At 38.2% G+C, this 20980-nt stretch overlaps 2 protein-coding genes and 2 long non-coding RNA genes across 4 annotated transcripts in view; 1 reads left to right on the top strand and 3 right to left on the bottom strand.

Moving 5' to 3' along the window:
- Window positions 1-20980, bottom strand: part of LOC123879971 (D-dopachrome decarboxylase-like) — an 88298-nt gene that overhangs the window by 10208 nt on the left and 57110 nt on the right. The window lies entirely within an intron of this gene.
- The window catches only part of LOC123879970 (protein lethal(2)essential for life-like), a 76791-nt gene that overhangs the window by 3531 nt on the left and 52280 nt on the right, over window positions 1-20980 (top strand). The window lies entirely within an intron of this gene.
- On the bottom strand, window positions 4379-5320 carry LOC123879978. Its single transcript, XR_006799130.1, has 3 exons — window positions 5234-5320; window positions 5104-5155; window positions 4379-5004 (listed from the first exon to the last, which is right to left on the bottom strand). It is a non-coding gene; the product is annotated as an uncharacterized LOC123879978 (long non-coding RNA).
- On the bottom strand, window positions 11930-13271 carry LOC123879973. The gene is made up of 3 exons (XR_006799124.1): window positions 13185-13271; window positions 13055-13106; window positions 11930-12955 (listed from the first exon to the last, which is right to left on the bottom strand). It is a non-coding gene; the product is annotated as an uncharacterized LOC123879973 (long non-coding RNA).

The raw sequence follows: 20980 nt of genomic DNA, 5'->3' as shown, positions 1-20980 counted from the left end.
CCTTCGGTTTACCCATTAAACCGGGCGTTGCCTGTGTAGAGTGTTTATACGCTTTACATACATCACATGCATTCACAAATTCTAACACATCTTTATACATTCCTGGCCAAAAATACCTAAGACATAAACGTCTATGTGTTTTGAAAATACCTAAATGACCTGCTGTAGCCTCGCTATGATTTTCTCGAATGATTTTAGATCTCATTCCCTTAGGAACTACCTCTTTCCAATCAAATTCACTAGTGAGATTATATTTACTTTTACTAAATCGATAAAGAGTATTATCTTTAATCATGAAATTTGGAAAGTTTGTCGGATGAGATCTACAACCATTTAAAATTCTATCGTACCATTCATCTCTCGTACTCATTGTAGGCGTGGATGGAGCCGTATGGATGGCCTCTACCTTCATAAGACGTGATAAGGCATCAGGGACCACATTATCGGTGCCTTTTCGATGTTCGATTTCAAAATTGAACTGAGACAGACGACAACCCCACCGAGCTAACCTACCTGAAGGATTTTCTAAATTCAAGAACCACTTCAGTGATGAATGATCTGTTACGATTTTGAATGTTCGAGAACCTAGATATGCTTGAAATTTTTCTACTGAGAATATTACGGCTAACGCCTCACGCTCAGTAGCGCTATAATTCCTTTCACTTTTATTCAAGGACCTACTTACGTATGCAATCGGATGTTCATGACCATCGATATTCTGAGACAGCATACCTCCTAAACCGTACGACGATGCGTCGCAATGCACGATGAAAGGCTTTTCAAAGTCTGGAACGGCTAGGACAGGAGCAGAGACTAACGCATTTTTCAGCACCGTGAAGGCTTCCTCTGCGGCGTCGGTCCACTGGAACTTCGGCGCGTTTTTTCCTTTGCTGGTAAGCTTGTTCAGCGGAGCTGCAATAGTTGAAAAGTTACGATTAAATCTCCTGTACCAAGAGCAAGTACCTAAAAATACCTTTACATCACGAGCATTTGTCGGAGTAGGGAAGTTTAAGATTGCTGCTATTTTCTCTGGGTCAGTCCGTAAACCGTATTCGTCAACGACATATCCTAAGTATTTGATCGACTCTCTGAAGAATTTACATTTGTCAAAAGACACTGTTAAATTAGCCGATTTCAATTTGTCCAAAACTCGGTTCAGTAATAGCAAGTGAGTTGAAAAATCAGACGAGCAAATAACTATATCGTCGATGTAACAAAATACATAACCATTTTCAATGTCACTGCAAAAGTTTTGGTTAATTAACATGTCCATAAGTCGTTGTTGACGAGCAGGGGCGTTGCATAAACCAAAAGGCATAACCTTGAACTTGAATAACCCGCGACCTGGGACGGTGAAGCTAGTTTTTTCCTGAGAGCTTTTTGACAGAGGGATCTGCCAAAACGAAGAGGATAAATCTATGGTTGATAAGAACTTTGCTTCTTTCAAACTGTCCAAGATCTGAGGGATGTAAGGAATTGCATAAGAGTCACCCTTAGTAATAGCATTTAGCTTCCTGCAATCTAGACAAAACCTCCAGTCACCATTTGCTTTCTTGACCAAAATAGCTGGATTATTCCATGGACTTTCACTGGTAGTGACGACATCTAGCGCAAGCATTCTGTCTAATTCAGCTTGTAAAGCTGACTTTTTGTCCGGGGACATAGGATATTGTTTCACCCGAACCGGCGCAGAATTGCCTGTGTCAATTACATGCTCTATCAACGATGTCCTACCTAGACCCTTCTTGTCAAATGAAATATCATTGTATTTATCTATTATGGCTTTGGCTATTTCTTTTTGATCAAAGTTCAAGTTATTGAATGGTTGAATGGAATGTACATTTTTCGTCGTTATTGTGTTGCAAAAGCTTTCAGGTGAACGTATATAGTCTATATTTTCAAATATTTCTGGGGCTACATTAAACGCCTTCCAGAAATCGCATCCTAGTATTAAATCTGAAGTTACTGCAGGCACAACATAAAATTTAATAGCACAAGTTTTACTATTGAAAGTCACAGGTATATACATATGTCCTAATGACTCTAACTGGATTCCATTTGCAACAGTACAAGAATTATCAATAAAATTGTTAAAGTTATAACCCAATTTGATAAAATATGTATGAGAGTTGTTGCCAAGAATAGATATACATGCGCCAGAATCTAGCAAACCATAAACTTTTATATCTCCTATATTACATTCCAAATATGGCCTAATATCATCTTTTTGTGGGGAAAATCGAACTGTAAAAATCGAATCATAATTTTTGAATTTTGACATTTTTTTACTTAAAGTGTTACAGTTCGAGTTGTTTAGTTTTTTGGATCAGTTTTCTTATTTTTATTACAATTTGGGCAAGTCAACTTTGTAAAACCTGGAGTTTTACAAGTAAAGCAATGAACCTTCCGTTTAACAAACTGTTTAGAAACATTGTTTGATGGACAATGACAACAGTTATTCGATGGATTTGGATTTTTATGGTTATTGTTCTTATTACCATTTTCCCTACATAAATATTGTTTATTTGGAGGTTGCTGATCATGAACCTTATTTTGTTGAATTTTTGGTTCTGATATACTAGGCTTTTTGCCCCTACTATCCACAAAAGCCACTGTTTTATTCTTGGGCTTATAAGAAAACTCAGGAGTTATAATATTTGTTGGTTTTCCAGGCTCTGAGAATAATGTAGCACGCTGGCTAGCAGCTTCTATCTTTTTGCAACTCTCTTTTAACTGTGAAATTGAATCAATTTGAACTAGTGCTAACTGTTGAGAGAAATTTGGGCGTATGTTATGTAATAAAATCTCTAGTTTAGCTGCTTCTGACAGTTGTGTCCTTAAGCGAGCAAACAGACAAGCCATAACAGAGAAATAAATATGAGTAGGCTCTTCTACCCCCTGTGTTCTGGCAAGAATTTCACCCAGTAGACGATAGTCATAATCGACCGGATCAAATTCCTCCAATATTAGATTTTTAAGATCAGACCACGTACATATCTGATGTTTTAATCCTCGGAACCAAATGAGAGCTTGGTCACTAAATAACTGTGCTGCAGACCTGAACAGTTTGGCATCCGAAACCCCGTAGCAACCCTGTAACTCTTCTATCCGTTCAATGAATGAGCGAGGATCCGTGGTGCCGTTGAACTTAACGTTCCATTTGGCTACATTCTTGTCACTCGAACACTCGAAGAGCGAAGATTCATGAACTATTGCTGCAGAAGATGAAGTTGAAGCAGGAGTTTCTGAAACGGTAATTGTTGGAGTTTCAATTTTTGCAAGTAATGGGTCAAGCCTACTTTTGAGTTCTGTCTTTTGTGTTAAAACCGCTGGTTCCTCAGTTGAAATCCTATTCAATCGATGGTAAAGGTGGTAGGCTAGGGCTTCTGCTCTAGCTAGCGATACCTTCTCTTTATATACATCCCATTTATCTAACAAAGCTACTAGTTCGTCTAATTTTTCACCTATAATTTGAAATTCAGAATCCGCTTTAAAAGGTGTTTCTATTATGGCCTCAGAAGGACATTCTAAAATAAGCTTGCGCATCTGTCTTCTGAGGGCATCGACAGTATTTCCAGGAGTATCCGCACGTATGGACACTTCATAGACTAATTTATCCTTTCTAAGGGAGTGAAATTGTATAGCTCTGGACTTTTCCATGTTAAGTAATTGATGGTATACACAATTACAATATAAAACTTAAGTTAATTATATAACAATTAAGTTAACAATTAGACAAACAGTTATTAACTTAAACTGATAAGAAATATTTGTAACACTGAAAAGAAAGCATTAATTACAATATTATCCATAAATTTCAATTAAATTGATGGTTTACCTACAATATTTTCAAACTACTATGTGTCATATGACAACCCTGGGTGTATTGAACTGATTTCATAAAAACTAAGTTAATTTTTGAACAAATATAAACAAATAATAGTATTTAAATTAAATTACAGGACGACCACTGTAGCCTGTGTGAAACAAAAGTTTTTAAACCCGAAAAGCGCCACTGTAGCACTGGGGAGAAAAAATATAGTGTATAATTTAAATATGAAAATTTTTGAAGTTGTTGAGTGCCACTATAACACTCAGGAGAAAAATAAAGTATAATTTATACCCGTTGAGTGCCACTGTAGCACTCAGGGGAAAATAAAATATAGTTAATACCCGTTGGAGCGCCACTGTAGCATATCCAGGTCCTAGGTCTTTCAGGAACTCTAGGTGCGTTGCTAGGACCTAGACATGCTAACAGAATCAGCTCTGTACAGTCAGGGATTTATGTGGAAAAAGATAATTATTAAATTGAAACCTCGAGTACCTTAGAAATAGTTATTTAATTCTTCTTTTGTTTGTTATAGATTTACAATTAAAGTTAACTCGACTAGTTACAGAGACATGAGAGATGCATTATACTATCTCAAGGTGCTGTCCGCATTCAACGCACCTCAACTATGATCTTAGGTTACTCGTCTTAATGATAGGTTACGATTTTAGGAACGTATAAGTCACAATCTAGTGTAAACCATTAATTAATATAAATGTAAACCAAAATACAAAAGTAGTTGAATTAGCTTAAAATAAAAAAGTTAATATGTTGGAGAGAATCCACCTTATAAATCCTGAAGATTTAGGAAAACACCTGTTCCGAAAATCAAGCTTCGCTCCGGACGCGCGGCTCATACAGACGGTGGCCGTGTGTCATGCGGACGAGCAAGGTGAAGGATGCAAGAGATTCCTATGGATTTGCTGGCGTTGCACGCTTCCTCAATCCAAACGTGAAGCGAGCAAAACGCGTGTTAAATCTCAAATTTCAGCGTTATTTTATAACCCAATCATGGTTTTTAAAATTATTAGGTTGTTAGGGGACCATGATGATGATTTTCTTATCAAGTTGTTTAAATTTTCTAATCTGTTTAAATTGTTGAAAACTGTTGAAATTTCTTAAATCTGTTTAAATTTCTTAAATTCGTTTGAATTTCTTAAATCCCATGTCGCCACCTAAAAGGAAAATAAAATTGCGAATTGGCGACACGTTTATTTCGGGTAGGGGAGCCTTACATCTTTCTAATTAATTTTTGAGAGTAATAATTTACTTACCACATCGTGATGAACGACCCCCACCCGCCGCGTGGCAAACTTTATCCTAAAGCTGGAACAAGGAATCATAAATTCACAACACCATCGAAGAGTGGACGAATTTATCTCGCACGAATAAACTCACACATACCATTTTTAGTAAAACTCCCAGCCTAAACTATCGTTATCCTTTTTAAATTTTTGTAACTACGCCATCTCCCTGCAAGGCGAATCGAAAAAAGAAAGAGCTGTCACATCAAATTCTTTTTTCTTTTTGTTTTTTTTTTTTCTTCTGGCCCCAGATTCCTGACCACCTGTCAGTTTCCAAAATAACTCCATAATCCATGTGAAATTTTTACAAATGTATTTTATAGATCCTTTTATAAAGAAAAGGCAAATATTTAAACAAACGTAAATTTCATAAATAAATTCTTTTATGATGGCTGTTACAAGCAATCACACCAAGATGCCGAACTAGTTCCACCCGCTACGCACAGATGTCGCTAGTCGTAAGGAGATCAGTGATTTGAAGTTATATGTTTTCTTTTTAATATTTATATACAATAAATACCACACGTTACAATACCCCCTCCCCCGGAAAAAGGTTCAACGAAGGGGAACCGCTCGCTGCCCTCAGCGATCACGATGAAGCACTGAAATTAAAAGAAAGTCAAAAAAAAAACAAAATATATAACCACTGATTCCTAAACAAACAGAAGACTACAATAACTATTTCTATTTATCTTACCTATTCTATTTCTGGGAGTTTTGAAATGCTTTAGGCTAATGTTTCTATACTAGTTTTATAACTATGGAATTTAACTATACAACTATGTCGGCGGTACCGACTTTTAGCTGTCAACACTTTGCTCACTGAGCATTACGTCATCTCCCCACTATCGTCGTTGGACTATAAAATCAGACACGCTGTGCGTAGCGAGGCATTATTCGTCCGGTTGTTGCCGAGGACACTTCTCAGTAGGAATAGTCTGTCGTACTGTAGGTTTTAGAGTAGTGGTTACCTAAAGTGGTTCTGTTGGTTAAACGAGTCGTTATTGTGGTGGTTAGGTTAGATGGTTGGTTTGGGACCGGTGTAAGGGGTGGAGGAGCCGGTCTAGGTAGGTTAGGTTAGGTTTACCTAGTTACGCTGGTAGTTGTGACATGCAGTAAACGGAAGTATTGTTCTTAACACGTCTGAAGATCGCCTAGTGATCGAAGCAGACCCTAAAGATCTCCGCCTGCCTTCATCAATTCTTAAACAATCCTCGGCTCGATCCGACAACTACAAATTCTGCTATTTATAGGACGATCAGAAGTTGCTTGGACCTTGGCATCATTCACTGTAAACGGCGTACGTAATAATACAGCAATGCATCTAGGCCTACGGTCTTTGCAGCTTGATCTTACAATATACTAAACAGTATAACTGTTATGATATAGGAGACAGAGTCTCCGGATACTTTTTCGGTATATACAAGAACCGACTATCCTCAGTGTGTGGATACCTTCTTAGCATCAATACTACCTAAACAAAACACTGGGATAAAATAGTCTCTGTGCAAAGCACAGCAAAGGAGGAATTGATTTCCTAAATGTCTGGAACAAGGTCCTAGCGTCAATATGAGCTAACAAGACATAGGAATACTATAATCTCTGTGCAACAAAATGCACAGCAAAAGAGAAATACGAAAATTACTAACCTTCGAGTATATGATTCGTATTTCAGAAGAAATATATACACCATGGTTGAAAGGTTTGTTGATTGTCTCAGATCAATCATGAGTCATCGATCCGCCTCCATCTCACCCCTATCACTCTTGCATTATACTATGACATACATCACGCATTCTACTTATCACTCTCACTCTTTCCTTGCATTATACTACTTCATTCATCACGCATTTATACTTGGTAGTAACTTATTCCAATTAAGTTTACCACTTCCTTACACTTTAGTATGTGAGCACTTATAATGTTCACACACGGGTTGGGATTGAACATGTCTGAGTTACAATTTATACCTTTAAATCCTTTATATGCCAGGAACCTATTTTTGTACCATCTAGTCTTTCTAATTCATACACCAGTGGAGATAAAACTCTTGTAACCCTACATTTCTCATACTTCGGAGCTAATTTTGACATTTTGAATTTTTCAGCGTCACTCTGAGTATAAGTAGACTTCCATACAAGATCTCCAACTGAAAACTTGGCGTTCCTTCGCCTAAGGTTATAATGAGATGCATTTTTAGCATGTGCTTGATGTAATTTTTCACGTACCTTATCAAAAATCTCTTCCAAACTTTTAAATTCCCCTGCATACTCCTCGCGTGGCATACCCACTCTATATTCTTTATCTGTATCCCGATAGAAGTTTCCATTTATGACAGGTTCGCGACCGTGAACCAAGAAAAATGGTGAAAACCCTGTGGATTCGTTTATTGCACTATTTATAGCGAATTGAATCTTATTCAGGTTTTGATCCCATGAACGATGGTTGTCCTCCACATAAGACGCGACAGCCGTCATAATGGTTTTATTATAACGTTCTACCAAATTTACTTGGGGGGTATATTTCGGAGTATAATGAAGTTTTGGTATATTGTAGCGCGCAATGACATTTTTGAATTCTGAACCTGTCATTTGGCTCCCATTGTCAAGGATTATGGTTTCTGGCGTCCCATGTACCAAAACTACATCATTTTCGAAATGTTTAGCCACTAAGGCTGAAGTTGCACGACGTAAGGGAAAAAGAAGTGTATATTTCGAAAAGCAACACGTAATTACCAAAAGGAAGGTGTAACCGGATCGGGATCGTGGCAACGGACCAACCAAATCCACTGACACTACCTGAAACGGTCGCGAACAAACCTTCGGTTTACCCATTAAACCGGGCGTTGCCTGTGTAGAGTGTTTATATGCTTTACATACATCACATGCATTCACAAATTCTAACACATCTTTATACATTCCTGGCCAAAAATACCTAAGACATAAACGTCTATGTGTTTTGAAAATACCTAAATGACCTGCTGTAGCCTCGCTATGATTTTCTCGAATGATTTTAGATCTCATTCCCTTAGGAACTACCTCTTTCCAATCAAATTCACTAGTGAGATTATATTTACTTTTACTAAATCGATAAAGAGTATTATCTTTAATCATGAAATTTGGAAAGTTTGTCGGATGAGATCTACAACCATTTAAAATTCTATCGTACCATTCATCTCTCGTACTCATTGTAGGCGTGGATGGAGCCGTATGGATGGCCTCTACCTTCATAAGACGTGATAAGGCATCAGGGACCACATTATCGGTGCCTTTTCGATGTTCGATTTCAAAATTGAACTGAGACAGACGACAACCCCACCGAGCTAACCTACCTGAAGGATTTTCTAAATTCAAGAACCACTTCAGTGATGAATGATCTGTTACGATTTTGAATGTTCGAGAACCTAGATATGCTTGAAATTTTTCTACTGAGAATATTACGGCTAACGCCTCACGCTCAGTAGCGCTATAATTCCTTTCACTTTTATTCAAGGACCTACTTACGTATGCAATCGGATGTTCATGACCATCGATATTCTGAGACAGCATACCTCCTAAACCGTACGACGATGCGTCGCAATGCACGATGAAAGGCTTTTCAAAGTCTGGAACGGCTAGGACAGGAGCAGAGACTAACGCATTTTTCAGCACCGTGAAGGCTTCCTCTGCGGCGTCGGTCCACTGGAACTTCGGCGCGTTTTTTCCTTTGCTGGTAAGCTTGTTCAGCGGAGCTGCAATAGTTGAAAAGTTACGAATAAATCTCCTGTACCAAGAGCAAGTACCTAAAAATACCTTTACATCACGAGCATTTGTCGGAGTAGGGAAGTTTAAGATTGCTGCTATTTTCTCTGGGTCAGTCCGTAAACCGTATTCGTCAACGACATATCCTAAGTATTTGATCGACTCTCTGAAGAATTTACATTTGTCAAAAGACACTGTTAAATTAGCCGATTTCAATTTGTCCAAAACTCGGTTCAGTAATAGCAAGTGAGTTGAAAAATCAGACGAGCAAATAACTATATCGTCGATGTAACAAAATACATAACCATTTTCAATGTCACTGCAAAAGTTTTGGTTAATTAACATGTCCATAAGTCGTTGTTGACGAGCAGGGGCGTTGCATAAACCAAAAGGCATAACCTTGAACTTGAATAACCCGCGACCTGGGACGGTGAAGCTAGTTTTTTCCTGAGAGCTTTTTGACAGAGGGATCTGCCAAAACGAAGAGGATAAATCTATGGTTGATAAGAACTTTGCTTCTTTCAAACTGTCCAAGATCTGAGGGATGTAAGGAATTGCATAAGAGTCACCCTTAGTAATAGCATTTAGCTTCCTGCAATCTAGACAAAACCTCCAGTCACCATTTGCTTTCTTGACCAAAATAGCTGGATTATTCCATGGACTTTCACTGGTAGTGACGACATCTAGCGCAAGCATTCTGTCTAATTCAGCTTGTAAAGCTGACTTTTTGTCCGGGGACATAGGATATTGTTTCACCCGAACCGGCGCAGAATTGCCTGTGTCAATTACATGCTCTATCAACGATGTCCTACCTAGACCCTTCTTGTCAAATGAAATATCATTGTATTTATCTATTATGGCTTTGGCTATTTCTTTTTGATCAAAGTTCAAGTTATTGAATGGTTGAATGGAATGTACATTTTTCGTCGTTATTGTGTTGCAAAAGCTTTCAGGTGAACGTATATAGTCTATATTTTCAAATATTTCTGGGGCTACATTAAACGCCTTCCAGAAATCGCATCCTAGTATTAAATCTGAAGTTACTGCAGGCACAACATAAAATTTAATAGCACAAGTTTTACTATTGAAAGTCACAGGTATATACATATGTCCTGATGACTCTAACTGGATTCCATTTGCAACAGTGCAAGAATTATCAATAAAATTGTTAAAGTTATAACCCAATTTGATAAAATATGTATGAGAGTTGTTGCCAAGAATAGATATACATGCGCCAGAATCTAGCAAACCATAAACTTTTATATCTCCTATATTACATTCCAAATATGGCCTAATATCATCTTTTTGTGGGGAAAATCGAACTGTAAAAATCGAATCATAATTTTTGAATTTTGACATTTTTTTACTTAAAGTGTTACAGTTCGAGTTGTTTAGTTTTTTGGATCAGTTTTCTTATTTTTATTACAATTTGGGCAAGTCAACTTTGTAAAACCTGGAGTTTTACAAGTAAAGCAATGAACCTTCCGTTTAACAAACTGTTTAGAAACATTGTTTGATGGACAATGACAACAGTTATTCGATGGATTTGGATTTTTATGGTTATTGTTCTTATTACCATTTTCCCTACATAAATATTGTTTATTTGGAGGTTGCTGATCATGAACCTTATTTTGTTGAATTTTTGGTTCTGATATACTAGGCTTTTTGCCCCTACTATCCACAAAAGCCACTGTTTTATTCTTGGGCTTATAAGAAAACTCAGGAGTTATAATATTTGTTGGTTTTCCAGGCTCTGAGAATAATGTAGCACGCTGGCTAGCAGCTTCTATCTTTTTGCAACTCTCTTTTAACTGTGAAATTGAATCAATTTGAACTAGTGCTAACTGTTGAGAGAAATTTGGGCGTATGTTATGTAATAAAATCTCTAGTTTAGCTGCTTCTGACAGTTGTGTCCTTAAGCGAGCAAACAGACAAGCCATAACAGAGAAATAAATATGAGTAGGCTCTTCTACCCCCTGTGTTCTGGCAAGAATTTCACCCAGTAGACGATAGTCATAATCGACCGGATCAAATTCCTCCAATATTAGATTTTTAAGATCAGACCACGTACATATCTGATGTTTTAATCCTCGGAACCAAATGAGAGCTTGGTCACTAAATAACTGTGCTGCAGACCTGAACAGTTTGGCATCCGAAACCCCGTAGCAACCCTGTAACTCTTCTATCCGTTCAATGAATGAGCGAGGATCCGTGGTGCCGTTGAACTTAACGTTCCATTTGGCTACATTCTTGTCACTCGAACACTCGAAGAGCGAAGATTCATGAACTATTGCTGCAGAAGATGAAGTTGAAGCAGGAGTTTCTGAAACGGTAATTGTTGGAGTTTCAATTTTTGCAAGTAATGGGTCAAGCCTACTTTTGAGTTCTGTCTTTTGTGTTAAAACCGCTGGTTCCTCAGTTGAAATCCTATTCAATCGATGGTAAAGGTGGTAGGCTAGGGCTTCTGCTCTAGCTAGCGATACCTTCTCTTTATATACATCCCATTTATCTAACAAAGCTACTAGTTCGTCTAATTTTTCACCTATAATTTGAAATTCAGAATCCGCTTTAAAAGGTGTTTCTATTATGGCCTCAGAAGGACATTCTAAAATAAGCTTGCGCATCTGTCTTCTGAGGGCATCGACAGTATTTCCAGGAGTATCCGCACGTATGGACACTTCATAGACTAATTCATCCTTTCTAAGGGAGTGAAATTGTATAGCTCTGGACTTTTCCATGTTAAGTAATTGATGGTATACACAATTACAATATAAAACTTAAGTTAATTATATAACAATTAAGTTAACAATTAGACAAACAGTTATTAACTTAAACTGATAAGAAATATTTGTAACACTGAAAAGAAAGCATTAATTACAATATTATCCATAAATTTCAATTAAATTGATGGTTTACCTACAATATTTTCAAACTACTATGTGTCATATGACAACCCTGGGTGTATTGAACTGATTTCATAAAAACTAAGTTAATTTTTGAACAAATATAAACAAATAATAGTATTTAAATTAAATTACAGGACGACCACTGTAGCCTGTGTGAAACAAAAGTTTTTAAACCCGAAAAGCGCCACTGTAGCACTGGGGAGAAAAAATATAGTGTATAATTTAAATATGAAAATTTTTGAAGTTGTTGAGTGCCACTATAACACTCAGGAGAAAAATAAAGTATAATTTATACCCGTTGAGTGCCACTGTAGCACTCAGGGGAAAATAAAATATAGTTAATACCCGTTGGAGCGCCACTGTAGCATATCCAGGTCCTAGGTCTTTCAGGAACTCTAGGTGCGTTGCTAGGACCTAGACATGCTAACAGAATCAGCTCTGTACAGCCAGGGATTTATGTGGAAAAAGATAATTATTAAATTGAAACCTCGAGTACCTTAGAAATAGTTATTTAATTCTTCTTTTGTTGGTTATAGATTTACAATTAAAGTTAACTCGACTAGTTACAGAGACATGAGAGATGCATTATACTATCTCAAGGTGCTGTCCGCATTCAACGCACCTCAACTATGATCTTAGGTTACTCGTCTTAATGATAGGTTACGATTTTAGGAACGTATAAGTCACAATCTAGTGTAAACCATCAATTAATATAAATGTAAACCAAAATACAAAAGTAGTTGAATTAGCTTAAAATAAAAAAGTTAATATGTTGGAGAGAATCCACCTTATAAATCCTGAAGATTTAGGAAAACACCTGTTCCGAAAATCAAGCTTCGCTCCGGACGCGCGGCTCATACAGACGGTGGCCGTGTGTCATGCGGACGAGCAAGGTGAAGGATGCAAGAGATTCCTATGGATTTGCTGGCGTTGCACGCTTCCTCAATCCAAACGTGAAGCGAGCAAAACGCGTGTTAAATCTCAAATTTCAGCGTTATTTTATAACCCAATCATGGTTTTTAAAATTATTAGGTTGTTAGGGGACCATGATGATGATTTTCTTATCAAGTTGTTTAAATTTTCTAATCTGTTTAAATTGTTGAAAACTGTTGAAATTTCTTAAATCTGTTTAAATTTCTTAAATTCGTTTGAATTTCTTAAATCCCATGTCGCCACCTAAAAGGAAAATAAAATTGCGAATTGGCGACACGTTTATTTCGGGTAGGGGAGCCTTACATCTTTCTAATTAATTTTTGAGAGTAATAATTTACTTACCACATCGTGATGAACGACCCCCACCCGCCGCGTGGCAAACTTTATCCTAAAGCTGGAACAAGGAATCATAAATTCACAACACCATCGAAGAGTGGACGAATTTATCTCGCACGAATAAACTCACACATACCATTTTTAGTAAAACTCCCAGCCTAAACTATCGTTATCCTTTTTAAATTTTTGTAACTACGCCATCTCCCTGCAAGGCGAATCGAAAAAAGAAAGAGCTGTCACATCAAATTCTTTTTTCTTTTTGTTTTTTTTTTTTTCTTCTGGCCCCAGATTCCTGACCACCTGTCAGTTTCCAAAATAACTCCATAATCCATGTGAAATTTTTACAAATGTATTTTATAGATCCTTTTATAAAGAAAAGGCAAATATTTAAACAAACGTAAATTTCATAAATAAATTCTTTTATGATGGCTGTTACAAGCAATCACACCAAGATGCCGAACTAGTTCCACCCGCTACGCACAGATGTCGCTAGTCGTAAGGAGATCAGTGATTTGAAGTTATATGTTTTCTTTTTAATATTTATATACAATAAATACCACACGTTACAATACCCCCTCCCCCGGAAAAAGGTTCAACGAAGGGGAACCGCTCGCTGCCCTCAGCGATCACGATGAAGCACTGAAATTAAAAGAAAGTCAAAAAAAAAACAAAATATATAACCACTGATTCCTAAACAAACAGAAGACTACAATAACTATTTCTATTTATCTTACCTATTCTATTTCTGGGAGTTTTGAAATGCTTTAGGCTAATGTTTCTATACTAGTTTTATAACTATGGAATTTAACTATACAACTATGTCGGCGGTACCGACTTTTAGCTGTCAACACTTTGCTCACTGAGCATTACGTCATCTCCCCACTATCGTCGTTGGACTATAAAATCAGACACGCTGTGCGTAGCGAGGCATTATTCGTCCGGTTGTTGCCGAGGACACTTCTCAGTAGGAATAGTCTGTCGTACTGTAGGTTTTAGAGTAGTGGTTACCTAAAGTGGTTCTGTTGGTTAAACGAGTCGTTATTGTGGTGGTTAGGTTAGATGGTTGGTTTGGGACCGGTGTAAGGGGTGGAGGAGCCGGTCTAGGTAGGTTAGGTTAGGTTTACCTAGTTACGCTGGTAGTTGTGACATGCAGTAAACGGAAGTATTGTTCTTAACACGTCTGAAGATCGCCTAGTGATCGAAGCAGACCCTAAAGATCTCCGCCTGCCTTCATCAATTCTTAAACAATCCTCGGCTCGATCCGACATCAGAAGCGGGATGAACCGTGGAGCCTCTTCAACTCCACCTAACCACATCGAAGAAAATAGCTGGCTTGTTGCAAGGTCGAGCCAAAACTCTTGGAGATACGTGAATCAATTACCAAAGCTTGGAATATCTGGAAACGAGTGGTTAATGGTGACAAAGACAAGGACATCTGATTCAAGTCCAGGAGGTGAAAGCTACAGGTAATCTGCACTTTTTCAAAATCTTAATATTGCCGCTTTGTGTGTGTGACGTAAGTTGAGGACAGGGGCCTCCTTACTTCTGTGTTTTGTAAGTTGAGGACAGGGGCCTCCTTACTTCTGTGTTTTGTGACGTTTGTGTGTGTGACGTAAGTTGAGGACAGGGGCCTCCTTACTTCTGTGTTTTGTAAGTTGAGGACAGGGGCCTCCTTACTTCTGTGTTTTGTGACGTTTGTGTGTGTGACGTAAGTTGAGGACAGGGGCCTCCTTACTTCTGTGTTTTGTAAGTTGAGGACAGGGGCCTCCTTACTTCTGTGTTTTGTAAGTTGAGGACAGGGGCCTCCTTACTTTTGTGTTTTGTGACGTAAGTTGAGGACAGGGGTCTCCTTACTTTTGTGTTTTGTGACGTAAGTTGAGGACAGGGGCCTCCTTACTTTCACTATTAGTCGTGTCCAACGAGGATGAGGGCTTCCGTGCGTAATCTGTTTCGTACAACGGTACTGTGTTCTTTTTTTTTTCTTTGGCAGGTCGAGGGCGACCTGTGGTCAGAATGGCCATGTCGGCGCTGATTTACGAAGGCGAGCACGAACGCGCACGAGCAATATCGGACAATCCATGAATCAGGGACGGTGGGGACGGACCGGTCACCAGCTAGCTCCCGAGGACGGTCGCGCGTCAGAATGGCCGTGACGCGACGATGTTAAAAGAGTTTTACTGTCATAGACACCGCACAGTTACAGTTAACCACATACCCTTAACAACAACCAAAAAAAAAAAAAAATTTTGTTTTTAAGTTCAGTTAGATGCCAAGAAATTAATTACTCAGTTAGACGCCACCGAGTTTCTTGCTGGTTCTTCTCGCTAGGTTGTGGCATTCCGAACCAGTGGTAAATTCGTTTTGAATAATGTTTAGATCATGATTGATTAAGAGTTGCAATAGCAATTGCGCTCTAATCATATGAACTGTAGTTTAGAATCGGTTCAACTAACTTTCGCGTCGCGACATGTCAGTAGATGAGTTCTTGTAATTAGGTTTTGGTTCTTCTCGCAGTGTTAGCCTATTTTTTAGACAGATGATCAGTTGAAAGTGATTTGTTAATCTAGGTTGGTTGTGTCAACTTCCTAAGTGTTGAGATGTGATGAATTAGTCAAGCCAAAGAGCCCAAGAAAAAGCCGTGATGGTCAGAATCATAACCAATAGCATTGTACGTTAATTATTGTAATGTTTCTGGTTTACGGAGGTTTACTGACTGAGGGGACGCTGATGTCCGGTCCACTAGTGTTGAGTGGTTGAGGGGACATTGATGTCCAGGTTTAGAATGAGAAAGATGTTCATTGACAGTTAACTGCTAGTCAGGATAGACGAGCGGTATAGTGATTTTGTGGTTATGGTTTTGTCCTCACATGCTTTGTGACATTTAGCGTACGAGGGCGTACGCAGGTCAGAATGGCCGTGTCGGCGGTACCGACTTTTAGCTGTCAACACTTTGCTCACTGAGCATTACGTCATCTCCCCACTATCGTCGTTGGACTATAAAATCAGACACGCTGTGCGTAGCGAGGCATTATTCGTCCGGTTGTTGCCGAGGACACTTCTCAGTAGGAATAGTCTGTCGTACTGTAGGTTTTAGAGTAGTGGTTACCTAAAGTGGTTCTGTTGGTTAAACGAGTCGTTATTGTGGTGGTTAGGTTAGATGGTTGGTTTGGGACCGGTGTAAGGGGTGGAGGAGCCGGTCTAGGTAGGTTAGGTTAGGTTTACCTAGTTACGCTGGTAGTTGTGACATGCAGTAAACGGAAGTATTGTTCTTAACACGTCTGAAGATCGCCTAGTGATCGAAGCAGACCCTAAAGATCTCCGCCTGCCTTCATCAATTCTTAAACAATCCTCGGCTCGATCCGACAACTACAAATTCTGCTATTTATAGGACGATCAGAAGTTGCTTGGACCTTGGCATCATTCACTGTAAACGGCGTACGTAATAATACAGCAATGCATCTAGGCCTACGGTCTTTGCAGCTTGATCTTACAATATACTAAACAGTATAACTGTTATGATATAGGAGACAGAGTCTCCGGATACTTTTTCGGTATATACAAGAACCGACTATCCTCAGTGTGTGGATACCTTCTTAGCATCAATACTACCTAAACAAAACACTGGGATAAAATAGTCTCTGTGCAAAGCACAGCAAAGGAGGAATTGATTTCCTAAATGTCTGGAACAAGGTCCTAGCGTCAATATGAGCTAACAAGACATAGGAATACTATAATCTCTGTGCAACAAAATGCACAGCAAAAGAGAAATACGAAAATTACTAACCTTCGAGTATATGATTCGTATTTCAGAAGAAATATATACACCATGGTTGAAAGGTTTGTTGATTGTCTCAGATCAATCATGAGTCATCGATCCGCCTCCATCTCACCCCTATCACTCTTGCATTATACTATGACATACATCACGCATTCTACTTATCACTCTCACTCTTTCCTTGCATTATACTACTTCATTCATCACGCATTTATACTTGGTAGTAACTTATTCCAATTAAGTTTACCACTTCCTTACACTTTAGTATGTGAGCACTTATAATGTTCACACACGGGTTGGGATTGAACATGTCTGAGTTACAATTTATACCTTTAAATCCTTTATATGCCAGGAACCTATTTTTGTACCATCTAGTCTTTCTAATTCATACACCAGTGGAGATAAAACTCTTGTAACCCTACATTTCTCATACTTCGGAGCTAATTTTGACATTTTGAATTTTTCAGCGTCACTCTGAGTATAAGTAGACTTCCATACAAGATCTCCAACTGAAAACTTGGCGTTCCTTCGCCTAAGGTTATAATGAGATGCATTTTTAGCATGTGCTTGATGTAATTTTTCACGTACCTTATCAAAAATCTCTTCCAAACTTTTAAATTCCCCTGCATACTCCTCGCGTGGCATACCCACTCTATATTCTTTATCTGTATCCCGATAGAAGTTTCCATTTATGACAGGTTCGCGACCGTGAACCAAGAAAAATGGTGAAAACCCTGTGGATTCGTTTATTGCACTATTTATAGCGAATTGAATCTTATTCAGGTTTTGATCCCATGAACGATGGTTGTCCTCCACATAAGACGCGACAGCCGTCATAATGGTTTTATTATAACGTTCTACCAAATTTACTTGGGGGGTATATTTCGGAGTATAATGAAGTTTTGGTATATTGTAGCGCGCAATGACATTTTTGAATTCTGAACCTGTCATTTGGCTCCCATTGTCAAGGATTATGGTTTCTGGCGTCCCATGTACCAAAACTACATCATTTTCGAAATGTTTAGCCACTAAGGCTGAAGTTGCACGACGTAAGGGAAAAAGAAGTGTATATTTCGAAAAGCAACACGTAATTACCAAAAGGAAGGTGTAACCGGATCGGGATCGTGGCAACGGACCAACCAAATCCACTGACACTACCTGAAACGGTCGCGAACAAACCTTCGGTTTACCCATTAAACCGGGCGTTGCCTGTGTAGAGTGTTTATATGCTTTACATACATCACATGCATTCACAAATTCTAACACATCTTTATACATTCCTGGCCAAAAATACCTAAGACATAAACGTCTATGTGTTTTGAAAATACCTAAATGACCTGCTGTAGCCTCGCTATGATTTTCTCGAATGATTTTAGATCTCATTCCCTTAGGAACTACCTCTTTCCAATCAAATTCACTAGTGAGATTATATTTACTTTTACTAAATCGATAAAGAGTATTATCTTTAATCATGAAATTTGGAAAGTTTGTCGGATGAGATCTACAACCATTTAAAATTCTATCGTACCATTCATCTCTCGTACTCATTGTAGGCGTGGATGGAGCCGTATGGATGGCCTCTACCTTCATAAGACGTGATAAGGCATCAGGGACCACATTATCGGTGCCTTTTCGATGTTCGATTTCAAAATTGAACTGAGACAGACGACAACCCCACCGAGCTAACCTACCTGAAGGATTTTCTAAATTCAAGAACCACTTCAGTGATGAATGATCTGTTACGATTTTGAATGTTCGAGAACCTAGATATGCTTGAAATTTTTCTACTGAGAATATTACGGCTAACGCCTCACGCTCAGTAGCGCTATAATTCCTTTCACTTTTATTCAAGGACCTACTTACGTATGCAATCGGATGTTCATGACCATCGATATTCTGAGACAGCATACCTCCTAAACCGTACGACGATGCGTCGCAATGCACGATGAAAGGTTTTTCAAAGTCTGGAACGGCTAGGACAGGAGCAGAGACTAACGCATTTTTCAGCACCGTGAAGGCTTCCTCTGCGGCGTCGGTCCACTGGAACTTCGGCGCGTTTTTTCCTTTGCTGGTAAGCTTGTTCAGCGGAGCTGCAATAGTTGAAAAGTTACGAATAAATCTCCTGTACCAAGAGCAAGTACCTAAAAATACCTTTACATCACGAGCATTTGTCGGAGTAGGGAAGTTTAAGATTGCTGCTATTTTCTCTGGGTCAGTCCGTAAACCGTATTCGTCAACGACATATCCTAAGTATTTGATCGACTCTCTGAAGAATTTACATTTGTCAAAAGACACTGTTAAATTAGCCGATTTCAATTTGTCCAAAACTCGGTTCAGTAATAGCAAGTGAGTTGAAAAATCAGACGAGCAAATAACTATATCGTCGATGTAACAAAATACATAACCATTTTCAATGTCACTGCAAAAGTTTTGGTTAATTAACATGTCCATAAGTCGTTGTTGACGAGCAGGGGCGTTGGATAAACCAAAAGGCATAACCTTGAACTTGAATAACCCGCGACCTGGGACGGTGAAGCTAGTTTTTTCCTGAGAGCTTTTTGACAGAGGGATCTGCCAAAACGAAGAGGACAAATCTATGGTTGATAAGAACTTTGCTTCTTTCAAACTGTCCAAGATCTGAGGGATGTAAGGAATTGCATAAGAGTCACCCTTAGTAATAGCATTTAGCTTCCTGCAATCTAGACAAAACCTCCAGTCACCATTTGCTTTCTTGACCAAAATAGCTGGATTATTCCATGGACTTTCACTGGTAGTGACGACATCTAGCGCAAGCATTCTGTCTAATTCAGCTTGTAAAGCTGACTTTTTGTCCGGGGACATAGGATATTGTTTCACCCGAACCGGCGCAGAATTGCCTGTGTCAATTACATGCTCTATCAACGATGTCCTACCTAGACCCTTCTTGTCAAATGAAATATCATTGTATTTATCTATTATGGCTTTGGCTATTTCTTTTTGATCAAAGTTCAAGTTATTGAATGGTTGAATGGAATGTACATTTTTCGTCGTTATTGTGTTGCAAAAGCTTTCAGGTGAACGTATATAGTCTATATTTTCAAATATTTCTGGGGCTACATTAAACGCCTTCCAGAAATCGCATCCTAGTATTAAATCTGAAGTTACTGCAGGCACAACATAAAATTTAATAGCACAAGTTTTACTATTGAAAGTCACAGGTATATACATATGTCCTAATGACTCTAACTGGATTCCATTTGCAACAGTACAAGAATTATCAATAAAATTGTTAAAGTTATAACCCAATTTGATAAAATATGTATGAGAGTTGTTGCCAAGAATAGATATACATGCGCCAGAATCTAGCAAACCATAAACTTTTATATCTCCTATATTACATTCCAAATATGGCCTAATATCATCTTTTTGTGGGGAAAATCGAACTGTAAAAATCGAATCATAATTTTTGAATTTTGACATTTTTTTACTTAAAGTGTTACAGTTCGAGTTGTTTAGTTTTTTGGATCAGTTTTCTTATTTTTATTACAATTTGGGCAAGTCAACTTTGTAAAACCTGGAGTTTTACAAGTAAAGCAATGAACCTTCCGTTTAACAAACTGTTTAGAAACATTGTTTGATGGACAATGACAACAGTTATTCGATGGATTTGGATTTTTATGGTTATTGTTCTTATTACCATTTTCCCTACATAAATATTGTTTATTTGGAGGTTGCTGATCATGAACCTTATTTTGTTGAATTTTTGGTTCTGATATACTAGGCTTTTTGCCCCTACTATCCACAAAAGCCACTGTTTTATTCTTGGGCTTATAAGAAAACTCAGGAGTTATAATATTTGTTGGTTTTCCAGGCTCTGAGAATAATGTAGCACGCTGGCTAGCAGCTTCTATCTTTTTGCAACTCTCTTTTAACTGTGAAATTGAATCAATTTGAACTAGTGCTAACTGTTGAGAGAAATTTGGGCGTATGTTATGTAATAAAATCTCTAGTTTAGCTGCTTCTGACAGTTGTGTCCTTAAGCGAGCAAACAGACAAGCCATAACAGAGAAATAAATATGAGTAGGCTCTTCTACCCCCTGTGTTCTGGCACGAATTTCACCCAGTAGACGATAGTCATAATCGACCGGATCAAATTCCTCCAATATTAGATTTTTAAG

This window comes from Maniola jurtina, chromosome W (genome assembly GCF_905333055.1).
Source record: "Maniola jurtina chromosome W, ilManJurt1.1, whole genome shotgun sequence".
Lineage (NCBI taxonomy): Eukaryota > Metazoa > Arthropoda > Insecta > Lepidoptera > Nymphalidae > Maniola > Maniola jurtina.
This window is presented reverse-complemented; position numbering and strand designations above follow the sequence as displayed.